Below are 20,305 nucleotides of genomic sequence, written 5' to 3' on the forward strand. Positions count from 1 at the left end.
TGCTGGGTCTGTCACATCAGTGGAGGAAGGCCGAGAAAAGTGATTTCATGTAGTAGCCCCCCCACAACTATGGCTGGAGATGGGAGAGAGCGGCTGCACTACCTCCTTTAACTAGGCTGTAGTACAGCTTTAAGCAGCAGAGCCTAAATTTATACAAATATATATCATTCTAACATGCATCATATTTTCCCACTACAAGTGGAGGTCCCCAGCAGTTTGGGGCCAAACACGGCTGCACGAGACCCCCTGCAGAAATGTCAGAGAATAAACACGTCCCATAATGTTTGCATTGAAGAGACTTTCAGGTCTCTCCTGCTCATCGTTGGCTGTTTAAATAAAACCTTCTGTTTTCCATTACAGAGAAGTTTTCGGCTAATGTTCCCCGTTCCCCCGTGCGAGAGTTATTGGAAATGGAGCCAGAAACCGCTAAATTCAGGTGAGCCTGGACATTGACATAGATCAGATGTTCAACGTCTTGACCAGAAGCTGCTGCGGCAATGTCTTTGAGAGGAAGTGGTACAGTGTATACCGAGAGCCGAGACAATGCTAGGATGCACACCATCAGCTCAAACTGGTTTTTGTTTAGTTTTTCTGCGTGGGGGGTTTGTTTGTATTTTAATGGATAATGTGTGTAGGTTTTGCTTTGTCTCTGCCTTGGGATGTGGGATGGTCTTTCACAGATATGGCAGCATTTATCGAGTAACTCTGAATAGCATGAATCTGACATTCAAGGAAATGTGCATCCTCCAGCAACATGCAACAATCTCCCACCTGTTAGGTCATGCGCAGGTTTTGTAATCTGCGATCACCACGTCATAGACGCTGTAATTATCTATATCGTGCACATGCTGTCTGCGAACGTAGTTTGTGTTATGCAGTGTGATCACCTACAACCTCTCGCTCTCCAGGTGTTGTGAAACTACAAGCCCCAGCATTCTTTGCCAGTAGATAACCAGCTGATAGCTGGCATGCTGGGACTTGTAGTTTCACATTGCCTGGAGTGCTCTATCATAGACAATCATCGGTATCACTGTATTGGTAAATGTCTGGGAACGTGACTCCTCTCTAGTTCTTAAAACGCTGATGTTCCGAGTCCTGGTTTCCACAGTATTTCACTTAATTGTAGTTGTTCCAAATTAATGTGTGCTACAGTCACGTGACCATTATCGCTCCTCCCCGTTGCTGACATGGTTTTTCTTTTTGTAATTTTGTATTTTTTTTTTAACTCTTTGTAAGGAGCCCTTTTAGCCCTTCAAAATTATTTGAATAGTTCCTTCAGTCTCTGACCTCTAAACAACTTAACGCTGCAACTGGATTGTCCAATTAAGTGGTTTTTAGATTTAATTGTAAATTGCAACGTGTATTAGCTAAAACTCCTCCAATCCTGTTCTACTCCTGATTTGGAGCCAGGTGTAGGTCACTATGGGTGGTAGGTGAGGCCACACTAAAGGTTCCTCTTTTGGATCTGGACCGTTGTCCCCAATGACTGGATGGTTTAGATTTGGCCATGCATGAGATCTGGCTTTTCTGTGCTTGGGACAAGTGGCTGCATCACCCAGAGGATAAATCACCTTTGTGTTTCTCTACGAAGCTCAAACACCCCTCCATGGGGGCATCCTGTGTTGGAATTCTTTGGCAAGTGGAGGTTCAGACCCATTAGCTTTGTCCTGATCTTTTCCCTTGTTCATAAGGTTGTCTAAACTCTCTACACTTCCATCACTGTTATCAGAAAGACCTTTATTTTTATTAATGTTGTAAAACCGTTCTTCTTTTTAAAAATAGACAATGAAAATGACACTTATACCCCATTCATACTGCACCAAAACTCCGGGTGTTTGCCAGGAAAAGCCCAGACAACCCAGGGCTGAGGTTTCAGGTCTACTTCCCGGGTCTGATGACCTGGGAGTTAGACCCGGGACTTTTGGTGGAGTAATTTCTGGGTCCGACCCGGGTCACCTGCGCTAAAACACATCACAAGAGGAGCCAATGAGATCTCATCTTGTGATGTTGCCATGGAGACCCGGGCAGACCCCGTGTTCAGTATGAACAGGGTCCACCCGAGTATGTCTCTCCGTGGGAGCCTCTGTCCCCCGGCAATATTTCGGGTTCATATACCCGGGATTTTGCCGGTGCAGCAGTATGAAAGCGGTATTATTGTGTCATGTGCTACGTGTCAGCTGCTGTTAATTTTAAATATTTATTTTCGGGGCGATTTTGGGCAGAAGTTCGTCCAACGTCAGCAGTTATTCAAATACAGTATAGTACTTAATTCGGTAACATCATTTTGAGTGTCGTAAGCCTTTAAAATAAGCGCCATACCCAGCTCATTCTTTTTGTCTTTTTATTTTGGCAGCCCGGCAGAGAGAACCTATGACGGAAAAGTCCGAGTCACCGTGGAAGTTGTGGGAAAAGGAAAATTTTAAAGGGGTTGGCAGGAGTTACAGAATTGCCAAATCAGCAGCTGCTAGACGAGCCCTCAGAAGCCTCAAAGCAAATCAAACCTCAGGTCGCCACCAGCTGAGTCCTCAACCCCATCGCTGAGCACCCAGGAAAGAGTTTAACGTACCTGTGATATCTACAGCCCAACAGTGTCAAGGAACCAACTAGCGACCGGATGACGTTTCGGCGCGGCACAGAGAACTGACAAGGCATGCGTTGCGGGATCCCGGCCCTCGTCCGGACCCTCGCAGGTGCTCCGCAGAGGATTCACAAACACAATCTGTTCGTCTGCCCTGACTTCTGGTCTTGTCTGATCACAAGAGTGCTTTATCCATGATATTTAGCAAGTCTTGAACCGCTGCCTTCGTAGTTCTTTTCTTCTCTGTTAGGGCTTTTGTTCAGATTTGGGCTGTGTTGAGGAGATAGTTTATGTACCTGTGAATGGAAATCTCTATATATACGTGCGTAAGTATTTTCTTCATTCGCATTTTCTGTTTTTATAAGCTGTGTTGGATAATCTGGTCTGATTGGGGTACTCTGTTTTACCAGTGTTGTCCTCTCTGAATGTCATTCAAACCAACAAAAAAATTACCGACATTCACAATTAACGTTGCACTTACGGCGGCACTGTGCTGTATCAAAGAGCGAATGCTTATTGCTTTGTATTGTGTAAAGAAAGGATGAGTGTTATTAATCGGATGGGTTTAAAAAAAAAAAAAAAGATATTTTTTTCCTTTGAAATTCCTAAATAACAGAATTCTACTGCATCCTAGAGAAGAATATCACTCCTATATTAACTCGAACAGGTCTAACCATGTCTGGATTCATTGTGCATGCAGTAAATCTTGTCGATCTTTTCATTATGTTCGTAAGGCTGTGACTTTTTAAATTATTTTACAATTGGGACTGTTTTATCAATCTCTGCGATGGTAAATTTTTTGAGCGCGTTTCTGAAGAAAGCGGGAGAAGAAACAAACATCTACTTGAAAGGATTCCACAACAAAACGCGTGGGCCCTTCAGACGGCATCGTCGGGGGGAGGGAGTTTTGAGCGTTACAATGTGACCTTTAGACATATCAATTGTAAGATATATTCTACAGAATTGTTATTTAATCATTGACCTTTCAGACAGCTCCTTTCCACGTTTCACCACTTTGTAAGGACGCACATCGATTTTACCATCAGTTCATTCTGGGGTTTGTTAAAAAAAAAATAATCAAAAAACAAAATTGACGTGGAGGAGAATGCTGTCATCCGTGATTTGGTTAATAAATGCATTTATTTTGTCTTTTGCTTGGAAGGGGAGAGGGAGCTATATAGTGTGTATGTGGCTGTTTTTTGTTTTGATTTTTGTTCTTTGTTTTGATTTTTGTTCTTTGTTTTGATTTTTGTTCTTTGTTTTGTTTTTTCTTCATACTGGTGGGAGGGGTTCAGCCTAAAATTTCTACATTTAGCTTATGTAGATAGTCTTCACTTGAATACCTCATTTATACTTTTTGTTTTCATGTACACCTCACCCCCCCCTCACCCCTGCATGCTTTCTCCTTTTTTGTTTGTTTCGGTGCTACGTTTATGTATTATGCTTGAAATTGCGTATTTTTATTTGCACTGTAACTATATTACCTCTTTAATTGACTTTGTTTCTATCAAAAGAAAAAGGAAAAAAAAGAAATATATAAATGTTTGGGATGCCTTCAGCCACCGTTAAGTCATAGGTATTTTGCCGCAATTGTTCCACTAATGCTTGAAGCGTAAAATCAAAGTTAGAGGGTTTTCCTAAAATCACGTTAAGGGGCGGCTGTAATAGTCTTATCTGTTGTCTGTCGCATGTCGGCCTGGGGCGCGAAGTTTTGTTGCTTAATTGGTCGACAGAGCACAGTTTTTCCTTTCGTACCCAGCGCACTTACTGCAATTGCTTTTCTGTTTAGAATAATGGACCAGTTCCAGAGCTGCTTATGTAAACTCTAGTAGTACCAACGCGCTATTGAAAAGTCATCAATAATCTGATTAGTGTGCCGATCTCGCTACAGATAGTGGATTAAGACATTCTGGAGACTGAATGACGCAGCCTATCAAATCACTAGCGATCTGTTATGTCACCGCGCAGCGGCTGCCCCCCCATTGAATGTTTGGGCAACGGGCGCACTTACAATGCTGCTATTGTCAAGTATTCCAATGCTTCATTTGTAGAGAGCTAGCGGTCCTGTAGAATCCTTCCTGTAGACAGCACTTACAACCAGAGAAAGACCCTCTGCTCTAGAGTTATTACACAGGTTAATGGGAACAATATACAAGTCTGAGGTCTGACTTCGTAGCAGTGCCGGACAGGTAGTTTTGAAATGTGCTGTAGTTTATTATTTTCGGCACAATGCATCAAATTGCGGAAAAGCCCTTATCCAGAAAACCCCACCGTCCCCACTTTAAATTGTTACACAGCGCTCCTCACAGTGACCGCTAGAGGATTATTAACCTGGTTTATGGATAATTGTTTTCAGGCATTAGATCACTCCCATACCTGTATATAATCACAATTTATATTTGCTTTTATTTTTTTTCTCCTCTTAAAATACATTCATGGATAACTTCTATGTAATGTCCTACAGGATTTTAAACCATCACATTCGGATGATCCCCCCCTCCCCCCCCCCACTTCACCTTTTAAGCTTCCGGTTAAGTGCTATGAGCCTGCGGTTTTAATTGATGACAACTTTCATGCCACATACTTGTTCTTTAAAGGTTAAGTCCTGAGATCAGAAGCGTGTGGTCGTACGTAGATGTGTTAGGCCAGATGTGAATGATTTGGATGTTTGGCACTGGGACCGGTTGATAACGCAGTCAGGAGATGTCTGTACAGATGGTCAGATTCAGTCATTTCTCCGTCAGTTGTAGATCAGAATCATGCTGCAATTTGCAGTCGATTTTGGTCTAAAACGGCATTACTGTAAAGCGCTACGGAATATGTTGGCGCTATATAAATAAATGTTTGATTATTGGCTGTTCATATCGCAGTGTGTTTGAGCACCTTTTTAGACTTTATTCACTCTAACCTTAGCTTTTTAATGTCACTTACTACCAATATCGAGCAAATGCAGTGTTTTTATTTACTGTTATTTTTTATTTTTTTTCCTTAAATCTGTTACTTTGGGTGGTGCAGTCACTTTAAGGAGACCCCAAACTAAATTTCTATTAATTGATTAAACTTCTCATTACAGCATTGGGCTTGCCATTGTCCGCAACAATAATACAAGTATAGGGGAGTAATCTTAGAACATTTTATTAACTTTTTCAGAGGCGATTCTTTTATCAAGAAAAAAAAAACTTTAAATGAAATATACATCTATTTATGTATTTAAGAGTAGATGAGTATTTTTATTCCATTACTCTGTAATGAAAATTACGTTGAAAATAATAAAAAATATGCAACACTATTTTCCTTGTTCTCAAGAGAAAAACAAAAACCCACTGCAATGGATTTAATCAAATCCAATAACAGATATATAATATAAATGTGTTTGTGTCTAATACCCCTCACAAGGTTCATATTGAGGCGATAGATTAATAAATGATGGCTCTTCTGTAGCCGTTCACGGGAGGCAAACGTATTTCTATAATCAGAATAATGTAGCAAATTAGAAAATCTGCACCTCTTATGTGTTTCCTATTGTTGGTCAGAAGTCTAATGAGAGAATACGTTCTGCGGTTTTGCCATGATCGCAACCTTTATTTGTATGGCATATGTTTGGTGGCCACTTTTAAAAATAAAAATTGTACCTGGAATCTTAAGTGTCTTAGGTTATAAATTAAGATTGCTGCTTGTTTGTTGCATGTTAGGGAGAGAACATGACTTTGTAGCATCTGCTAAACAGAATTTCTTCAGTCCATTTCATTCTCTCTGCCAAAACCATACGAGTGGCGATAAACCCGTCTCTGTGCTTCGTTTTCCGTCTAGTCGTTTCTTTTCCGCGTGTGTGTGTTTGTTTTTTCTATAATTCCTACGATGCTTAACAACGGAGCCAATCACGTCAAACTTAATCTTTTTCTGTGAATGCCTCATACGTAGCACAGACCTTGTCGTCTGCCCTACGAACATTAGATCTGCGTAACTCTCCACCAGATGATTGCAATATTAGTATTGGGGAAGGGGGGTGCAGGATGGAAAATGCAAAAATATGTTTAAACAGTTTGAGTGCACAGAAATAAATAGAAATCAGAAATGTTTTATTGCACCCTCGGTGGTTGTAGTAATAACCGAACAGAATTCTGGATATGTGATTTGGTGGTGTATATTTTTGTCCGTCTTAGATTTAAATACTGTACTTTGAATAGACCTAACTATGCTGCATATATATGTGTGTGTGTGTGTTTTTAAAAGCTTTATTATTTTATTATTTTTTTCAATTTGCTGTTCTGTTCATGTAGCACAATTAAGCATTGCACTCAGTACCGTGCTTTACCTCATTTCAGAATGACTATTATGCTTAACAGGGAGGAGAGAAGAATGTGGTTCAGATTTCGCTGTCATTTTGATCTGAAAATAGGATAATTTTTATGCCTGCATCGTGTCATATTCTTGCACAGCAAACAACCACATACGTTATGTCATTTTTTTAAAAAAAAATAATGAAATTCTGGTTCGTGGCGTTTTTTGATTTTTTTTTTTTCGTGCTCAACTTAACATCTGGATATTGTATATTACAGTCATGTTAAATATATATAGTCTTCTCTCTTAAGAACGACGGGCAAACTACGTTCGGTAACATTCCCAGAGAATTTTCTTTTTTTTTTAAGCGGCAGTTTTGCGTTTTGGTTGGTCATTAAAAAAGAACTTGCACAACGCAATATATTTTTATTCACTGCTATGAATTTGTTAAACCTACTGGCATGTATTTTTGTTTCGTTTTTTAATTTATGCCATGACATTTGAAGCAGATGAAAACGGCAGTTTTTATCCCATTGATGTATTTTTAGAGGCTTAATTTACTTAGATTGTGTTTTTGAGGTTAGGGAGTAGTCTTAAAAAATGTTATGGGTTAAAATAAGGTTAGCATGTGGTTAATGTCGAAGACCATTGTGTTAGACTAAGTATCCGGGTCTCGACAGAAGCACAGGGTGGGGGGGGGAAGGGTTTGTCCTTTAGTTTTGGTCTTCATACCACTTTTTAGGATTTTCAGAAGCGACCTGTTTATTAAATCAGCCAGTTTTCCTGAAACTTGCAATTAGCGTCCTCGGGTATCCCAGTTATTCAAGCTGCAGCAAATATTTTATACTTGAGGATGTAAAAATAACTATTACGGATTATTAATTCGCTCCGTTTTTATTCTGGGTGGTTTTTGTTTTAATGGTCGCCCAAAGGCGAGCCAAACTGTGCACTTGCCCGTAATCCATTGCAGCGGGATCCTAACCAGGAAATGTTTGTGAGCAAGATGATGAAAATTTGCAGGCAGTCCTATTGTAAATAGTATATGGCGATTGGAGAGGGGTGAAAATTGTAATCTAGACATGAAATTGTCAATGTCACATGCTGCAGCGGTCTCAAATGACTTTCATACTGTAATCATACTGCAGGAATTTGCAGTCTGCACCTTATGGATCACAAATACCTTTAATAGTTTTTGTAATAACTGTAGCTGAATATATCTCCAATAAAGTTATGTTCTGGTTGTTGAAAACGTGTCAGACTTTCTTATTCTTTCTGTTATATCAGTCTGTTTGGGTTTCCAGCTCTTAAAGGGCTACAAAATCTAATATATATAAGCCTAGCGGCGTATGTTAGTCTGTGTGTGTGTAAAGAAAACAACAAACAAGCTGCAGCGCCACCTGCTGGGCGGAGTTATACACTGACCTACTAAATTCTTAGCATTCTCTAATATATAAAAGTAAAAGCCTAGTGGCGTGTGTTAGTGTGTGTGGAAAAAACTATTTTCTCGGAAAGGGCTCATCCAATTGACCTGAAATTTGGTATACTGACATTATTTGACAAAAAAATTAGAATAGTGAAGTCAGTTAACTTCCATCATCCCCCCCTTTCCCCCCGTGGGAGGGGTAGTAAAGGCTAAATTTACGAGTTGAGGGGTCAAACTCATTTTCGTGAGGTAATTTTACCTCATGAACACACATTAAAAAGGGCGCTTGCGTCGGGAAGTAACGCTCTTTCCCTGAGGAGGCCTGGGCTAGGCCCAAATGCATGACAAGAACCTTTTTAAGACCTTAAGTAGCTTGATTTGACTAGAATGCATGAGTATCATGCACGGGTTAACTTGTATAAAATATACCTTGATCGCTCTGACAGATCCTCTGGTAACAATGTATAGATGAAAGAATCCTGTAAGTCGAAATCAGAAGGTGAAATATAATGTGTTACCTGGCCATGATTGACTGTCTGCTTTATTCTCTTAATACACAAATTTGTTTTACTCTTTGACGGGACTAGATCTCCGACATCATGGCAACTTCTAGCCTATGAAGAACAAGACTGTAGCCCTGATGGTATGTAGTGCTCATCACACTAGGACTACTTTAGAGTGGAATTAAAGGTCCTTATACATGAGCACACGGAGCAACCATGCAAACTGCACACAAATTGCACCCTAGTTGATAGGCTTCCGACGTACCGTTCGTCTGTACAGAACGGCTGATGTGTATTAAAATACTTCCTCATAAAACTAAGGTCGTCTTCAGGAATTTTTCAGAATGGAACTTTTTCAAAGTTTAATATTTTTGTAAGATGCACTGTTAACATTCATAAAATCGTCGTACAGTTGGCTGAAAATTAAGTGTCGTCTAGTTGGTTAACGTTCTTCACATTGCCAAATACTGATAATTGAGAGAACATCTCCATCCTCCTGCAGGAGAAAACCTGGGTCCCATGTACTGTCTAGAAGGTGGGTGGTAAGAAACGCGTTGGGTTGTGCTGAAATAAGTCACTACACATGCTGTATTTGTAGGACTTGGACCACCTGAGTTACAAGGTCCTCACAGTCTGATATTCTACTGAAACTGGCTTAGATGTATTCATTTGCCTTTCATTTGCATGTGAAACTGCATTTGTTAACATTCCTCAGTACCTCACTATTATATGTGGAGATAAAATTTAAATATTTTCCATTGACAAGAGAAGAACTTCTTGGCTTAATTAGGGTCTAGCTTATATGCAGCAGTGAGCAGATATACACATTATACATCTGTTGAAGTGCAGGTTGTTTTAGAGCAGGGGTAGGCAACCTGCGGCTCTCCAGGTGTTGTGAAACTACAAGTCCCAGCATGCTTTGGCAGTAGATAACCGTCAGATAGGTGGCAAGGCATGCTGGGATTTGTAGTTTCACAACACCTGGAGAGCCGCAGGTTGCCTACCCCTGTTTTAGAGCTTTTGGAACATCGGAACAGGTCCACATCTCAGGGCAAGAAGTTCCAAAGTTTTGCTTTTGAGATTTCAAAATCTACCCGGCGATCAATACAACACAGTTAAACTGTTTGCTTAAATCAGAAGCTTATAATACAACGGCTTGCATGCTATATCACATCTATTGGGGGGGGGGGGGCGTGCCCAGAGTGGGTCGATGGTAAACAAATGCTCTGCAAGCAAAGATAATGGATTAAAAATAATAAAAATTGGAACTCAAGCTGTAAACAAAATGCAATAAATTGTATACAAAAGAGTGAAATGTATATTGCATGGTTCTTAATCACGTTCATGTATATATGCCTACACCTGCTGTAAAAGTATACTGTCAATCAAAGGAATCTCCAATGCATAAGAAACAGTTTATACAACTGTAAATATAATTAACAAAAACATTACGTTGTACTGTATAAAGTGTGTATAGCCAATAACATTCATGTTGTGGTTACCACCTTGATTTGAGGGTAACCCTTTCATATCCTGAAATTATATACATTAGAGTTGTAGAAGTTCTACAAACTTGAAATGGAATGTTCATAAACTTGTCAGATGGATCAGCTGAAATAGGATCCAACTTTAACTGAAGGTCCTTTAAAATACACTTGCAATGGTAATCTTATAAACGCACTTTATTGTACTAGCATTTATTAAAACAGTATATATGTATATGTCCTGGCAATAATGAAAGTATGCCACTTTATCATAATATATATGTATATATATATATATATATATATATATATATATATATATATGTAGCGCACCAGCAAATTCCATAGCGCTTTACAAAATATATATATTTATTATAATATTCAAAGGGGGATATGCACTCAAATCACATAATTTAAACCATGCACAGTCCATAAAAGTAAATCCATGGATGTTCAGTGTATGAACAGACCAGCACAGGCTTAGAAAAAAAATATCAAAACATTTAATGAAGTATAAAATACTTTACAGAATAATGATAACCAACGGGCCACACGCTTAGTGATCAGCCCAATACAATTACACCAAAATCTCTTCACTGATAAAAAAAAATTACTATTCGACGAAATGCGTCAGTCTTTCTGATCAGCAAGGTTTCAGTGGGATCAGTGTACAAACAGATACATTCAAACTGCCTGAGCCAGCTGGGCTTTATTAATTGCGGCCTGAGCACAGGTGTTGTCTATTGTTAACATTGATTTATAGAACACTAGCATACCATCCAGCTGTTTACAAATTAGAACAACAAGTCTGGGCATTAATGAAAAGACGAAAGGGCACTGCTCACAAGCTTACATTCTATAGGAGAATAGGAGTTTGATGGGAAAGGGTGCTTTTTGGGGCTATGTGATCCAGACACAACAATGTTGAAACAGAAGTGAATGTTGCTCGATCAATTTATAGGTTCGTAGCAGGTGCTTTACAGGGTGGGGTTATCCTGAAAGGAACAGAGGAATACCCCCAGCACACTGCAATAACCAGCAAAGGAGCTGCTATTTCTATTTGTACATAAAATTGCAGAAATCTCAGTTGCACACACTTGCAATTTGATAAGTCACCTGCCCCATCAAGGTGCTTCTTCTAATAGGGTGGTCCTAACTCTAGACCATGAGAGTCCCTATTTTTGGGTAATACAGATGTGTTTTTAAATTTAGCGCTAACGTGCCAAGAGATACCCCAAACTCCTCCAAATGGCAATAGAGGACCAGCACTCCCCATCAGCTACTGATTTGTTTGTTCCACACAGCAATGTTGGTCTGGGAGGGGTTATAGGCTTGTTTTAGTATAGGAGGAGTCCATATCCTTCAATTTGGCCACCAGTGTTTGCTTGACCATTTATCGATGATATATCCTTCCACCCTCAATATTACGCTTCCTTCTGGATATAGAACCTGGATTCTTGTTCACCATATTCACAGATCAGTAATCCTGAAGCAATCACATCCTTGGTGTGCTGACACTTCTCTGTGTCTCCTTGCAGTTTCCCACTCCCTCTCACAAATGTAGACCAGCTACAAATGTGTGAAAGACTTATGTGGGAGGTAGTGCAGAGAGCTGATCTAAACCACTAGCAACAGTAGTAGAACATTTGATGCGGAAATGTGGTCAAGCTGCTGGATTCAAAGAAGATTTGTAGGAGTGAAAGTCTGGGAGTCCAGTAAGAAAAGAACCGCAATTGTCATAGTGGTAGATAACGACTGCAATTTTTTGCAGTGCCTTGTGAGAGATCTGGAAATGTTCCTTGGACGTACATAGCTGGATTACAGATTGCATGTAGAGAACAAAGGACTGTTTTGAGTCAGGGATGACAACTAGGCTGAGAGTTTGAGATTATTGTCAGGTTGATGATAGAAATGTAGAGGTCGGGTACATAGTCTCTCTAGTGACATGAACGAATGGATTACTTTTACCCATCTTTTCCAATGTCACTGTCAAACCTGGCTATGTGTATAATTTTGTTCAATGAATCTACATCATATTTTCAATCTTGTTGATACTCATTCTCGAGGATCACTACAGCTTCACCATATTCATAAACATTTCAAAGTGGACAAGCTCTTAGTCCCTCTGAAAACGTCTCCAGTGTGGTCCTGTCTGTTTGCGAAAGACCTGTGCAGATCCCTGTATCCTTGTACTGCCAGGAAAGACAACTGTTCCTGCAATATAATAGGATTGAAAATGACTTGAGGTTACAAAGCCAGAAAACAAACACAATGTTTTAGTGTCACCATAAAGGACCATGCTACATCTAGGCTGTGAAAATACATTTCTCCTCTTGAAGACCTACCAATAGGTTGGCCAAAAGCCGTGGTCGTTTAACAATCCCACGGCCGTTTCCTGCTGTCGTTCAAACAGCTAATCTGTAGAACCGAAAACATTATTAACTATGGTATCAGGATGTGCGCATCTGGTGGTCTATGATCAAGAAAAAATGTTTTGTTGCTTATGTTCCTGCCTCTGAAGAAAGCAGAGATAAAATATTCATATTAACCAAACTCCAATCATCCTCAAATTCTTGATATTTTCTAATAAAGTCTGCCTTATCCAAAAAGAGTTGCAGAGACCATCATTGAAACCCTGCCCCAGGTTAAGTTACAGTATTATTACCACAAGCAATGAGTCTAAATGAAAGGTGACATATTACTTTATATATTTTGCACAATCCATAAATCACTGGAATTTGCGAACATTCTATCTTGAGGATTTCGGCTACGTTCTCATTGAACCAACTGTTAATTGTGCCCAATAAGTGAATCAATCTTAATTTAAATGGTACCAATGTTATTCTAACAAATAGGATTATAACCTAGTTGAGCAGAGACCACGATGGGCTTGTCCTGTTTATAATCCTAATAGTCCATCAAGGTTATTACCCCCCACTTATCGGTGGGTTTTATGAACAAGGTGTTGTCATTATCAAGGTCTCTCAGACTCCCAAAATGAGATAAACATTGGTAATAAAACCATTTTGCCCTGCAAACCATATCTATATTCTATATCTAGACACTAGGGAATTATTTTTCCAGTTTTTATATTTCACATAAAATTGTTGGAATTTAGTCTGCGTTCTCTTGCTAAAAAAAACCCTCATGAGCCAATAAGGTAATCCGAGACAGAACCAGTGAGCCCCAGTGCAGAGATGTAGGGAGGAGGGATCCCAGGGCCATCTTTTCCATTGGGCACGATGGGCAGGTACCCGGGGACCCATAGGCAAGGCTCCTAATTAGAATAAATAATCCTGCAAAAGAAAAAACCTGCAAAAAAACCTTCAAGGGTCACTAAGCAAGTACATCTATCTATCTCTATATATCTATATCTGTATCTCTACACATATATATATATATATATATATATATATATATATATATGTAGGGGCCCCGGTGCACTGCTTTGCCCGGGGGCCCAAAATGTTGTTAAGATAGCCCTGTCAGGGCACACAGTTCACTAGTTCCCCGTACAGCAGACCCCATTATCTCCATGGGCCCCTGGGGCATCTTACCTGCTGCACCAATGGTAGTTCCACCACTGGGTGAAATATAGAAGCACAGATTGTGCTGATCACATATTTATGAATATGAAATGATACCAAACATCTTGGTGCGGGTATGGGTGTAACGATGGTATTGATGGCTCGTAGTTGACTTTGTAGGTGATGGGGTGATATCTTTAGCTCGGGGTGGGCTGAGGATGGCCTCAGTATGTTGAAATGAGCATCGTTTGGCTAAACTGTTGTTGGCTTATTGAAAGTTTCCAATCTTCTACAAAACCTATTGTCTTGTGGCGTTTCCAATCCGTTATGGTGAGACACATCACCCTTGGAGAGAGTTGACTTTGCCCATCCAGGCTCGAGGACCCTTTAGTTTGCAATAGGTGATGGTGAGGGCTCCTATAATGAGAACCCCCTAAGCCAATCACTGTCGGAATACAAAAAATGATTACAAATTAATGTTTGAGGTTTGTTTCTGCTTTGTTAGAGATTAAACAACATCAGCTGCTGTAGCAAGGATTTGTTGACTAAGGCAGTGAGTGGATCTCAAACCAGGTGCGGGGGTAGGCTAGGCGGGGAACTACTTGGTAATTATTTTGGCTTAGGGGTCCCTTGAAAAAATTATGGAGACTTAAGGGTGCCTGGACGTGAGAAAGTTTGGGAGCCACTGGCTTTTCTGTTGCTCCCCTACAGAATTTAAAAATATAAATCTGTTTCCAATCAAAGCTTCTCTTCATTCAAAAGCAGAGAACTTGTACTCTTGTTACATTAACCGAAGCTGTGGCCCAAGTACCAACGCTGTGCAACTTATCATTCAAAAGTTATCAAGTGTGCAACATACTTTATTTTATAGCCTGCAAGTGTCACTGTTTAAATGCTTTAAATGGAGACTTTAAGCCATTGGACAAATGCTTTCTCAAAACAATTACTTCAGTGACATTGGATGGCAAAAATAAAGTAATTTTCCCCATTAAAGAGGATTATCACATATGAATAAGACAGGCTCTGGGAGGAGTAAGATCAGTGTGATCATTATGCATTATTTTGTTACTTATAAAGTTCAATTACATTCATTCTTATGCAACATATTTAAAAATATGTTTTTATTATCCCACACTTTTAATTGCCCCTGGCAGAAATGAGTCTGTCATCTGCTTTACTTGACTAAGCTATATTTACTCCAAGTTCTTGACAGTCTTCTCTTCTTCACTAACCTTCAGATAACATTAATTTATTGGCTTATATGCGCCCTCCAACAACTTGTATTAAATTGAGCTTTATCTTATGTTTCTCTTCTGTGTTCTCCCCATCTCTTTTTATCATCTGGTAGCATGGTTTAATTTTGTTGTGTGTGGATAAAACAAAACGTTGCAGTCTGGTCCCTATTGTATCCAGTGCAACAAGGACGGAAAAACGGTTTCATGTCCAGCGGCAACGAAATGAAACAACTTGGTTAAATATATAAATACATGGCTGAAAAGCACAGAAATAAGACAGAAATCTAATACAAATTATTTACTAAAAGCAGCAGGACAAGATGTACAAGTCAATAAATTAGAAATATGAAAGCAGCATTTGCATGAACAATCAGACTATAAGAAGAACGTTGGTAATTACCATTTTCCCTTGTTTTTCTCTTCAGGATGCTATTATTGGTTTAGAAGTCTTGGCTACCATGGCAGCCACAGTCGCATGACACATGATGTAATGAGCAGTGAGGCTTTGAAACCACTCTGAGTTCTGTCTGTACTGGGACATTCTCCTCCCCCTTCTGTGATCACATAACATGCTGAGAGCTGTGAGCCTGTGTCTGTGTAACAAATTGTCTGTGCCTGGCAGCAATTTTTGTTTGCCAACCAGACAGATTTTAAAAAGGAGATAATGATGTGTAGGAGGATAGCTAAGAAAAATGACACATGCTTTAAAGGTACTTAACTTGCTATATAAATTTAAACCAAAGAATAAACCTGCTATGTGAGATTTCTGCTTGAAAGTGGACAACATTATTCGAATCCGCACACACAATTGTAGTGCAGACCAAAATCTATTATGCTCTTTCTAGAGACTTGACCCGGTCGGACATTCTGAAGTCTAAGCTCAGTAACTTGAGATAAACGTCTTAATGATCCAGTTTCCAGTCTCTCCAAAATTTTTAATGGGTTGAGAGAAAAATTCTAAATCTCAATCCTCCACTTTTGCCTCTGGCTGAACGAAAATTCAGACACCAGCAAATTAACCTGTGTTATGGGCTCTGTGTGCCAGTAAATTTCTGAGCTCTGACATGGAAAATACTAGTGAATAGGCAGAGAATATTTTATCACAATCGTATATTATATGGGACACTTTTCACATTGTAGTTTTTTTTCATTTTTGGATTCGTTCTAATTCATTATGATGTATAAAACCGGTGAATATAGGGGTTATAATGAAGAACTTGCCAAATGCCGGTGGTTTACTATGGGGAAAATAGATGCCTTAGAGCAGAGGTGCTCAAACCCAGTCCTTATTTTTGTTTATTTAAAATGAGGCGGGAGATTGTAGGCGCAGTAATTGGGGAGTAGGGCCGGAAGCTGAATCTGCACTAATTAGATACTTTAAATAAATACTTGTATTGAAATGTTCAGCTAACACAGTCTCCCTTAGAAGAATACCATACTTGTCTACCTTTAAAAAGTGAATTCTGGGAGATCCCGGGCAGGGGCGTGGCTGGAGGGTGGGAGGCGGCGGGGCGCGGTGAATCGCATCATTTTGTCTCCGCCCCTGTTACAAAATGCCGTTTTTGTTGCGGGGGGCGGGGACAAAATTATGCGATTCACCGCGAATCGCGTAATTTTGGGGAGTAAGTTCCAGTATGCAGAATACTTGCTTGCTGGAGTCCGTGAGACCTACCTGAATTTCGGAAATCTCCCGGACATTCCGGAAGAGTCGGCAACTATGAAGTATATTCTACATTAGCGATGGGCAACCTGATGACCTTCAAGGGCCGTATGTTTGGCCCTCTGACCTTGAGAAGGGCCACATATTATCCTTGCTTTCAGTAGTAAGTTAAAACAGTAAATGTAATCAAAGAAATTTTAATGTAACATCAACAAGTGTTATAATAACAAATGTGACTTCTGGGCAACCAGATTTTCCACCAGGTGTGGAAGGGTGTGAAGCTGAAACAACCACAATGCAATTCTGCAGAGAGGTTTCCATCCATCAATCTGTTGTACTTGTTGTTTTTAATGTGCCCCATGATAGCCAATGTTTATATTTGGGGGTCAGTGGAAACAAAAGTAGACAACTTTGCAATGCACAGGTGCACATCAGCGGCTGCCTAAAAAATCCTTATCTTGCTTTAATGAAGTAAGCAGGAATCACACGGTTCATTCCTGTGGAGAAAGGAGGGAGGAAACGTGGTGCAGACTGCAAGTCCCTTCTCTGATCTTACATGTTTCGGCAACACACACAGACTAGGGTCAATTTGTTAGCAGCCAACCTACCAGTATGTTTTTGGAGTGTGGGAGGAAACTGGAGCACCCGGAGGAAACCCACGCAAAAACGGGGAGAACATACAAACCCCTCACAGATAAGGCCATGGTTGGGAATTGAACTCATGACCCCAGCGCTGTAACCACCGAGCCACCATGCTGCCAATCATGAAGCAAAGAATAAGAGTTGATGGGGCAAAAAGCAAGGAGGAGCTGGGGGGCTGCAGAGGTCACTGTGGCTGTCTATTGCCCATCACAGGTCTACATCTTAACTGTCCTTAATGTGAAGAATCCTTTTCTGTTACTAATGGAACCTCCTGTCTTCTAGTCTGAAAAGATGCTCATGGCAAATACGAACTACCATACAAAGTCCAGCTCATTTGATTATCAAAAATGTGATCATGTAGAGATCAAGGATAAGATATATTAGCAAAGTCCTTCCTTACTACTTATAGTATCCGATGAGGGTTATTTTTAACCCAAAGAAAATTAATTTGCTGTGGGCTAATGCAAATTTAGACATTGAACACAGATGGCTGGTTGCTAAAGATTTTATTAGTAAACAGCAAAAAATTTACTAATATTTTGTTTAGTGGAAAGGAATTGTTTAAAGTAGCTGGCGTGGACGGAATTGGCACATTTAAGTAGACGTCATTTGTTTTACGCGCAGATTTTCTCCCCACAAACGATCAATTTCTTTGCCTGATAAATAGTACCGATACCAAAGCTCATCCTATGCGTTCAATGGTACACCGTCCTGTTGTGCTTTTATGGGAAAAAAAAGGATTTCTACACATATTTCAAACAATGTAATAAAAACATTCAACACACAAAAGTGCCACATGTAATAGACAGCCTCTATATCCCCTAATTTCCATCTCTAAGTCATACATAAGGATAAATCTAGTAGAATTTCTGGGGAAAAGATGAAACGTTGAAACAATTATTATTATTATCATTTATTTTTAAAGCGCCAACATTTTATGCAACAATGTACAGTGAGGGGATCAAGATGCAAATAAATAAATAAATACCAGCTCTTATCTTGACCCTCTGCTCCTCCAGTCAGTTTCACCCTCTTTGTGCTCCCCCCTCCCCTCTAGAATGTAAGCTTCACGGGTAGGGCCATCTCTCCTAGTGTTTTCTTTACATAATTACATAATTGTGTGGGGATAATTATAATGGTTATAGTTTATGTCATTTTTATGTTTTTATACTCAGATAATGGGGTTTGACAGACAGCAAAATTACATAAGCTTATAAATAAAATATAATAGCAGTGTAAGTAGTGGCATAACCATTGTAGCTGAACCAGTCACTGTAGAAATGTCAATGAAAACCAATGGGGTAGTTGGAAAGTGAAAGTAGACTAGAGGTAGGATTTTTACTGCCCATTTTCTAGAGGGTCAACCAACCCGCTATTGAAGGCACATCCTCCTCTTATAAGGATGGTTACCCCTACAATCTATTTTGCACGCAGCGGTTAGATTGATTTTTCTTGCAAACCGTTCTTCCTCTGCTGAGCCACTCTGTCAGTCTCTACATTGGCTGCCTGTTTTTCAATGAATTCAATATAAAAATTCTTCTACTAACATACAAGGCCGTCAACAAAATTGCACCGACATACATTTCCTCCCTTGTCTCTAAATACCTCCCAACTCGACACCTCCGTTCTGCACAAGATCTGCGTCTCTCTTCCACTCTCATCACATCCTCCCATTCTCGGTTACAGGACTTTTTCCGGGCTGCACCCACTTTGTGGAATTCCCTCCCTCGCACAGTAAGACTTTCCTCTAGTCTTCAAACCTTCAAGCGTTCTCTGAAAACCCACCTCTTCAGGTAAGCTTATGATATTCCTCAACCACCCTCTTAATCTCCCTAGGTTACCCTATTACCACCCTCTACACAATTAACACAAGACAACAACCCTCTGACCAACATTGGTACACACACAGCCCACTCAATACTTTTACATTTGCATTCTAGCTGGTCCAGTGTGCAATATGATGTAGAACATGCCCTTGTGTTTCAAACTCCCATTGTCCTATAGATTGTAAGCTTGCGAGCAGGGTTCTCTTACCTCTCTGTCTGTATGTATTACCCAGTATTGTCTTATTAATGTTTATTCTCAATAGTAAAGCGCTACGGAATTTGCTGGCGCTATATAATTATAAATGTTGATGATGATGGTTCCAAAGACTGAGGATTTGGAATGCACCATGAAATGCGCTAGCTGGCCAGTCAGTCTTATGTGGGACTGTGCGGGTCTGCATTTATTTTTGCAGTTAGTAGACGATCCTTAATACAATCCATAACAAAAAAACAAAATTATTGAAATATGCACATATCCATCTTTCCAGGGAACTTACCAGCGCTCGATATAAACAATCTATTAAAAAAAACAAAAACTAAAGTTTTATGGACATAAAACATTATCACTAGAGTGCCGGAAAATCTTTTGTTTAGCACACAATCTACTTGAGGTTTTTTTAATTTGTTTGAAATATCTTCTAAAGCAGAATTATGTTCGAGTTTTCTTAAAATAGGAGGATGACATAAGAAGTTTTAACTTAAGCAGCAAAATATAAAGGCTAATCTTATTTAAAAGTAATATGTGTTTCTTGAGCTAAAGCCCAGATACGTTCAACTGGGAACATTTTTTTTTTCGTTTTCTAAATCATGGGTTTGGTTCGCAGTTGTTATGCTGAGTTATACAGAGAAGCTTATTTTGCCAGAGCTAAATACTCTTGTGGCTGTGTTTAATAAAGAAACAAGTCTTGGGTAAGAGGATATGATTTTTTATGACATAAAGAATGCAAATAACTTTCAGTCTCCTTGACTAGACCTGGTTTGGACTGATGTGATGGGGTTTAATAGTGACTTATAACCTGTGCTGACAATGTGCAGGCCTCCACCACGTCACTTAACTCATTTATTATGCTTGCTATAAAAACAAAGAAATGGCAAATAAATATATGGAAAGTTCATTGTTTGTCAGAGGTCCCGAGCCAAAAGTTT

The sequence above is a fragment of the Mixophyes fleayi genome, chromosome 12, assembly GCF_038048845.1.
Source record: "Mixophyes fleayi isolate aMixFle1 chromosome 12, aMixFle1.hap1, whole genome shotgun sequence".
Classification (NCBI taxonomy): domain Eukaryota; kingdom Metazoa; phylum Chordata; class Amphibia; order Anura; family Limnodynastidae; genus Mixophyes; species Mixophyes fleayi.